We start from the raw sequence: 9,211 nt of genomic DNA, 5'->3' as shown, positions 1-9,211 counted from the left end.
AAAAAAAACCTGGCTTGTAAGAGTGATTTCCATCTCACTTTGGAACATTTGGTTTCTGATCACAACTGATTGGATCATGGATGGCTGTCGAATCCAAGAGCAGGCAAGCGAAATCGTGGATCATGGCCCAAAGGCCCTGGATAGAAAGGATAAATTATATGACTTGATTTTTGTCTAGAAATATAGAAGAGCATGGAACAGTTTGAAACTGCTGAAGCTGAAATGATATGAGAGGAGGACACAGGGCGACTGGGCCAAATTTATTAAGAAACCTCAAATATGAGTAAGATTAGAAAGCAGTAACTTTAATAGATAACCCTATGAGATAGGGAGAAAAATGGAAAGTCCAGTGTTAGACAAACATATAGTAGTAAAGGAGAGTTAGAAAAAAAATCACACTGAGGACACATGCTAGAATAAATCTCCAGGGGCCCCTCCTGGGTTCCTTCTTAGTGTACCTCTTCCTGTGTGCTGGTTGTTACTAATTTTCTGAGTTTGATTTAGGGGAGCTTTCTAAGCTAAATTTTATATTGCTTGAGGCTTCCAAATAACGTTAAAATCTTTCCACCTAACCAGCTTATAGTAAAAAAATCATTCTATGATTTTTAAACTCCAAACTCCATATTCCCATATGGTATTTTCATTTTATTAATTCTAAGATGTTTATAATTGAAAGAGTATTTAGAAGATATTTTGAAGCAGAAAATTTTGCATGAATATTACCTACTCTGGAACTTTGCTTCTCATATCCTCAATAACAGTACCAACTTGACAACCAATGTTGAATTTATTTTTTATTTTAGAAAAAGAGTAACATATGCAAGATAATATGAGAAATGGAATAGAAACAGAGTAGAAATAGAAGCCTGTTTGATTCAAATGAGGAAAAATATATCGACAATGACTTTACACTATATATACAAAGAAATAAAGAGCAGAGATTACAGCAGGGTTCAGCATTTGCTTGGAGAAAACTCTTGATCTTGTGTAGTCCTTGCCCCTAGCCAAAATAAACAGAATCTGCATTTTGTTAAGCAAACATAGGTTCAGTATAATTCCTAGTTTTCACTTGACCTCTTGTTGCTGTATTTTTCTTCCTAGAGAGAAATCGGAAGCTGCTACTAAGCCCAGACAGAAACCATGTCTGGGAAACATCAGGAGCAGCTCTGATCCATGCTTTGAAGTAGATAAGGTGACTTTCAATAGCCCTCGTTTCCCTTTTTGTCCTCATCTTCCTATCCTGGTATTGCTGCCTCTCAGGTTTCTGACCGAAATGTCATCCTAATCCTTTCTTCGTGTTATTGTTGTTATAATCTTTCCTTCTTCACCCTTTTCCCCAGCACTTAGACATGTGGTTGCCAAACTTTATCCTAACGAAGTAACCTCTGCTATGTAGAATCAGTTCCTAAAGTGTCAATTAATTGGCCAGATAAATGAATACAAGCTAATACTCTCTTAGATGATCATAGTGTATTGAAAAAAATTATCTTCATCTGTATGGTCAGATCTGTATGTGACTCTATTATAAGGGATTTTGATAAGCCTTAATTCAAACAGAATTTTCAGGGTTTAGATTCTGTTTATATGTTGGGTCAAATGGTAGCTAGGTTTTAAGTCCTTTGAGAAATCTCCAAGCTGTTTCCCACAGTGGCCGAGCTAATTTACACTCCCACCAACAGTGTATAAGCGTTCCCTTTTCTCAGCAGACTTTCTGACATCTGTTGTTTTTTCACTTTTTAATAATAGCCACTCTGACTGGTGTAAGATGTTTTGATTTGCATTTCTCTGATTATTGATGATGATGATGCTGTAAAAACCAATACTTACCATCCCCCAAATAATCTATTGTCTGAGTTTTAAAGTTTACGATACAGATGGTATCGTATACCTTAGACAATCATATTAAAAAGCTTTGCCATCAGATCTATTTCTCAAAAAAAGATTTTTTCTTCCAACTTTTATTTTAGATACAGGGAGTACATGCGCAGGTTTGTTACATGGGTATATTGCACTCAGGTAGTAAGTATAGTCCCTAGTAGGTAGTTTTTCAACCCACGCTCTCCACCATAGTCCACAGTATCTATTGTTTCCATGTTTATGTTCATGTGTGCTCAATGTTTAGCTCCCACTTATAAATGAGAACATATGGTATCTGATTTCCTGTTCCTGCATTAATGCATTTAGGATAATGGCCTCCAACTGTATCCATGTTGCTACAAAATACATGATTTTGTTATTTTTGATGGCTGTGTAGTATTTCATGGTGTATATATACCATATACCATTGGGTACTTTATCCAGTCCACCACTGATAGGCACCTCCGCTAATTAAATGTCTTTGCTATCGTGAATAGTGCAGTGATGAACACACAAATGCATGTGTCTTTTTGTTACAATTGTCTGTTTTCCTCTGTGTATTCCAGTAATGGAATTGCTGAGTCAAATGGTAGCCATCTTTTAAGTTCTTTGAGAAATCTCCAAACTGCTTTCCACAGTGGCTGAACTCATTTACATTCCCACCACCATCTCACTGGTGTGAGATGATATCATATTATAGTTTTAATTTGCATTTCTCTGAAGATTAGTGATGGTGAACATTGTTCATATATTAATATTGATTGGCTAGCTGTTTGTATGTCTTCTTCTGAGAAGTGTCTGTTCATATCCTTTATCTATTTTTAAATAGAGTTTTTTGTTTTTTGCTTGTTGATTTGTTTAAATACTTTATAGGTGCTGGATATTAGACCATCATTGGATGCACAGTTTGCAAATATTTTCCCCATTTTATAGGTTGTCTATTTACTCTGCTAATGGTTTCTTTCACTATGCAGAAGCTCTTTAGTTTAATTAAGTCTCACTTGTCAATTTTTGGTTATCTTGCGATTGCTTTGGGTACTTCTTCAAAAATTCTTTTCTAAGACTGATGTAGAGAAGAGTGTTTCCTTGGTTTTCTTCTAGGATTTTTTTACTATAAGGCTTTACATATAAATGCATAATCCATCTTGAGTTAATTTTTTATGTGGTAAAAGTTAAGGGTCTAATTTTATTCTCTTGCATATGGCTAAGCAACAATCCCTGCACCACTTACTAAATAAAGAGTCATTCCCCATTGCTTGTTTTTGTCAGCTTTGTCAAAGATCAGATAGTTGTAAGTGTGTGGCTTTATTTCTGGGTTCTCTAATCTGTTCCATTGGTCTGTATGTCTCTTTTTTGTACCAGTGCCATGCTGTTTTGGTTACTATAGCTTTATAATGTAGTTTAAAGTTGGGTAGTGTGATGCCTCTTCCTTTGTTCTTTTTACTTAGCATTGCTTTAGCTATTTGGACTCTTTTGGTTTCATATGAATTCCAGAATTGTTTTGTTTTGTTTTGTTTTGTTTTGTTTTCTAATTTTGTGAAGAATGACTTTGGTAGTTTCAAAAGAATAGCAATGAATCTGTAAATTGCCTTGAGTAGTATGGTTATTGTAATGATATTGATTCTTCGAATCCATGAGCATAGAATGTTTTTCCATTTATTTTTGTTATCTCTGATTCCTTTCGGCAGTGTTTTGTAGTTCTCCTTGTAGAAATGTCAAAATTTCTATGCTCTGTTGTGTATTACAGGAAGGACAGTCACTAAACTCCACATTCTCTGGGATCCATGCGAGTGAGTCTCCACTAGGGTTCAGTCAATGACAGACATTTTCAGGAGGTGAGAGAGTAAGAGAAAGGGTCAGTCAAGGATATATTCCTCTCCCTCTTTTCTGTCTAAAATGGTGTCTTTGGCAAAAGCTATGCTTCTTCTCAGCCTCTATATCCCTCTAGAAAAGCCCACCCTGATTCCAGCTTCTCCTAGGTTATTATGATCTCTGAATTCTGGTGACACTACTTCTTCCCTTTGGCACTCAGTCCTAAGGGTTGTAGTAGTTTTGCTTCTTAATCTCTGGGTAACCTTACAGATTTCCTGTTTCATGTTTCAGCTTTTTCGTTCCTTGTATTAAATCCCTGCTGTTTACAATCTAAGAGTGGTTTTTATAGTTGTGTTCTTCACTGATGTGAAGTCCTAGAGATGACAATATTTGTATTTATGTGCTTTCCTAGTAACTATTTATTCCATACATTGGCACTGGCTTTTAAATTTTTCAAATGAATATGAGAAAAGCAAAGATAATGAGACTTCGATTGGTGGTTATTCTTCCAAATTGTTTATCTGAAAACTGCTATATTGGAAGATCTACTAAATACCCATTTTTATGTCAGTCTGAAAAAAAATTGAATCCTTTGAGAGAAATAGTAATGTTTTTGTTTTTGACACCAACTTATTCCTTATTGTAAATAATGATCAGATGTGCAAAAATTAGTAAACAGCTAATGGAGCAATTATATTATTGGGTGTCTATTTCCTCAGGGATTGGCCTGATACTATTTAATTGAACAATCATTTATTGAACTAGTCTGTGCCAAATATTGTGCTAAGCCTAGGCATATAAAAAATGAATGAGGCATTAAACCTGTCCAAGGAGGTTCAATCTATTAGAAGTGACAGATAAACAAGTAAATTTTTAATACTGAGTAACAATGACAGGATGGGAAAATATACAAGGTGTGGGAAATGTAATAGGTTCAGAGGGATTGAGCAGGAAATGTTTCCTGAACTAACGTTTAAGTAATATTTTCAAGAACTGATAACAGTCCAAGCCAGGCACTGTGTTAGAGAACTAAGTGAGAGGAAAATAGTGAAACGGTTTGTGTGTCATTACAATGAGTCTGGGATTCAATATTTTCTGAACAGTTAAAGGTTATAAGTATGAGATAAACATTCAGACACATGCTTTTGAGTTACATTATGAAAGAAACATAAAGAAAGAAAGGCTGGCTAAGAAATTGATGTGACTTAAACATACATCTCTGGACTTGACAGTAATGAGCAAATGAACCAAGGCCACAGGGATGGAAATTGGGTGGGAATGATGTGTTCAAGAAATATTTAGAAGGTAGAGTTGCATGCCATTATGACTGTTTCAGTGTGTACTGTATTAGAGAATGAGGAATACTGCTTAGATGATACTAATTTATTCAGGTATTTCATAATCCAACACTAGATATTATCCTTGAATTGGAAAACAAATGGGAATTAAAAGTCTGTAATAAGTTCAACATGGCTGAATTTTTTCCAGCTTTGGCAAATTGTTAATTGAGGCAGCAAAATGAATTAATTAAGAGGAGGAATTCTGAAGCCAGAATTTCTGGCTTTGAACTCACAGTCTGCCAGAAAATATTAATAGCTGTTTGTTGAATAAATGAATTAATAGATCAATAAATAAATACTAAATAAAATAGATAAAAAATGGGAAGAAAGACAAGTACTTAGAAACATACAGGTATTTGATATCTTAGCTAATATTTCTGCAACTCACTTTCTTTATCTGTGGAATGGGATATGGAATAGAAACTACTTGTCACGGTTAATAATTGTCTTAGTCTGCTCATGCTGTCATAACAAAACACCGCAGACTGGCTGCCTTAAACAACAGAGATTTATTTTCTCTTGGTTCTGGAGGCTGGAAAGTTGAAGATCACAGTTCAGGCAGGGTTCAGTTTCTGGTGAGAACCCTTTTCCTGGCTTGCAGATGGTGACTTCTCACTGCGTCCTCACATGGCCTTGCATGCACACAGAGTGAGATGAGAGAGACAGAAAGAGAGAGAGAGAGACAGAGAAAGCTCTTGTGTATTGTTTTGTAAGTAAATGAATTCTGTCAGATCAGGGTCCCACTTCACTCATTTAACCTTAATTATTTCCTTACTCCAAATATGGCCACCATGGAGGTCAGGGGTGGCCATATATGATATATGAATTTTGGGGGAATACATAGATTCAGTCCATAACAATAATATATCTAAAAAATTGGAACAGAGCCTAATACGATATTATTATCATCTTTGTACCTAGAATATTTCTACTAGAATATACCTATGGAATGTCATTTCAAAAACGATAAGGATTTGTGTCCATTTTATTAATAACGGAATCCAAAGGTCCTGGAACAATGCTTGGCAAATAGCAGGTACTCAGTAAGTATTCACTGAATGAATAAGAGAGTACCTGTAACAGGCACATACAATTGTTGTTATTCCTTTTACAAGCAGATAGTGTTTAGTATGTGACATACATTATTCTAAGTACTTTACATAACTCAATACATTTAATCCGTGTCATAACTTCATGGGATAGTCTAATTGCTTCCTTTTCACAAACGAGAACTCTGAGGCAATAAGAGGTGTCACTGCTTGTCAAAGGTCACATAGGAAATAAATGGCAAAGGTAGTGTGTGAACCCAGACACTATGGCTCTAGAGTTTCATGCTATTATCGATGACACTACAGAGTTGGCCCTAGGGTCCACAGACATCGCTTGTAATGACAGTTCCCAAGGAAAGGGTCTCTTTTATTTAGGCAGAGTATCTTAATTGATACGTGTTCACTGAAGGATCAAGTAAATTCAAAATGACAGCAAGCCTTTAATGATCTCTGCAGCTGGAATATTCATTTCATAACTTGAGAAAAATAGCTGTGCTGGTTGCAGCTGAGATTCAGAAGATAGCAAATATCTCAGCATCCTGCTATTGCCAGTCTCACAAAGCTTTGGGCCTAAGTAGAAGTTGATATAGTATTCCTTGTTTTAATTATTTTGCATCTATGCTACATTTTACTCTTGCATGTTTTTTTTTCTATCATACACCTTATTTCTCCTGATCTTTGTAACCTCTATGTTTTGTACTACATTCTGCTATGTTTGTTATTTCATCTTCTTACATGCTATCCTTTCTGTTCATTCACTTTTTTCTTCCACAGTAAGACTTCATTCTTTACTGTTAAGACTCACATTCTTTATGGCTTCTTGCAGTTGTTTTTGTGATTTTCTTCATTTGTTTTTCTGTTTTTTATTGGCCCTGCATGATAGACAGAGATTATTTGTCAGCCGTTTGTGGTTTCTTAACATTGCCAACAGGTTGACAGTTTCCCCAGTTCTTTCCCTATGAGGTTTCTGAATCATCTTTTAAAGTAGTTCTCTGTACCAGAAAACGAGAATATCAAAATGCTGAGCCACAATTTACATGAAACATACACTTTGCTTTGATTGTCTTTTTCTGAGACAAAAACGTACCATCCCTGTGTTACTACAGTACCAACTTTCAGAACTGAAATTTTCTGCCAGTAAGTTAGGTCCTCTGGTCTAGATGATAAAAGCAGACTGATATTATAAGAAAACCATTTCAAAGTGCATATGTTTTTAATTTGATCATCCAGAAGGTATTCTGCACCCCTTTTCTATTGACATACTGCTATGGATTAATGAAATTTCCTTAATATTCCCTATTGATGAATCGGAGTGCTTTCATACAAATAAATTATTTTATTCCCTAAAGTAAATTTATCCTTCTAAAGATTAAAAAGGATTAAGCTTTGAGTTTATAATATCTTGGTATCTATATATACATCCATTAAAAACACACACTGACCCTCACACACACACACATATTTATGTGTATATATGCATAAATATGTTTGGCAGTTGTATAATTCATATATTTTATATATTATAAATATTATTTAATATGTTATATAAATATCATTTTGTCTTTCAAACTTCTCCCTAAAGCATTAACATCTACATTCTCCAACACACTTGAATTTCTACAGCTACTGCATTGGAAAACAAGAACATCAGTCTAGCCATGTTTTATCAAAATTGCCTCAAAATGCATTTGTTGTCTCATCATCCTTATCTGACGATGAAGAAAGACTAAGCTTGTAAAAACCCCACCTGCATGGATTTTTTTTTCCTAGGGTGGAAAACATAAGGGAGAAAGAAAGCAACTCATATCTTATCCATTATGATTAACAGCCCATGCTAATGACATTCATTAAGCTAAATGAGCAGGAGAATGAGGACTCAAGCTTACTAATTGAGGCAGATTTATTTTTAGGATGAAATTCTCCCAAAATACATTTTCTTTTTTAAAACATTGAGTGTCATTTCAAGGCATATAATTTAAACAACTGATTATGGATGGGATACGCTTTAGCCCTTTTGGAAGTATAAAATTATACAACCACCAAAATCATCATTATCACTTTTATAGCTTTATTATGACTATTATTTATTACATGAGTGGATAAAATATAAAAAAGAAAGAAAAAATGATCTTCATTAAAGTTAATGACTCATCTTTGCAATTTTGTTATTGAGTTAACTATTTAAGATCTCTTCTGCTGAGTGAGAGTATTAGTCACATCTATTAAACACATACCCACAAAAATAATAGCACCTTAGGATAAGAGGCTTAGAAATATGTTTTACATATGCTGATCTATACTGTGCTTTAAATTAAATATATATATGTATACACACACACATATGAACGTACATATATGTAGCATATATGAAAATTAGGAAGCCTGTCACAAATAACATAGGTTTTAATACATTTTGTACACAGAAGATTCCACATATTGAAAGTATTTTTATAATAAATATGTATGCTTCTTAATACATTACTGAAAGCTCAATGGACTTGTCATTACAAGATCTGAATTTAACTTACACTTCTTCCAGTGTTAGCTTTGTATTATGGGAGAGTCTCTAAAATAGAGATAATAAATATGAGCTCAAATAATAACTTTCAAATTTTTTTCTCACTACAACAAAGTAATTTGTTTTGAGCAAATCCTCTGACAAAAAATTATGAAAGATAAACAAAATATATTTTAAAACTATTTGAAAGCATTAGAGATAAACCAACTGAGGCAGGATTTGAGGATCTATGATCCTTGAGAGAATGGAAGAGCATAAGATGAGTTCCACATTCATCCATCTTTTCCCTTGAAGACATTTTTTCAATTCACTGCATCATAGAGCAGAACCCAAGCAGAACCCAGCATCTCATTTGGCTGAAAGTCAGTGACTGGAATTTAAAGCTGCCAAATTGGATAAGATTCAAGAAGCAAAAATCTTTGAAATGAGGAAACTGCTATAATGAGGGGAAAAAAATTTACAGGCAAATCCCCTTCTAGTTATTGGTTAATTACCCATCCTTGCATATGAAAAACGAAACTGAAAAAAGAATGACAAAAGGAACAAAGGAAGATGGAAGAAAGGGAGGAAGGAGGGAAGGAGGGAAGGAAGGAAGGAAGGAAGGAAGGAAGGAAGGAAGGAAGGAAAGGAGGAAA

The sequence above is a fragment of the Colobus angolensis genome, unplaced genomic scaffold, assembly GCF_000951035.1.
Source record: "Colobus angolensis palliatus isolate OR3802 unplaced genomic scaffold, Cang.pa_1.0 Scaffold74, whole genome shotgun sequence".
NCBI lineage: Eukaryota > Metazoa > Chordata > Mammalia > Primates > Cercopithecidae > Colobus > Colobus angolensis.
This window is presented reverse-complemented; position numbering follows the sequence as displayed.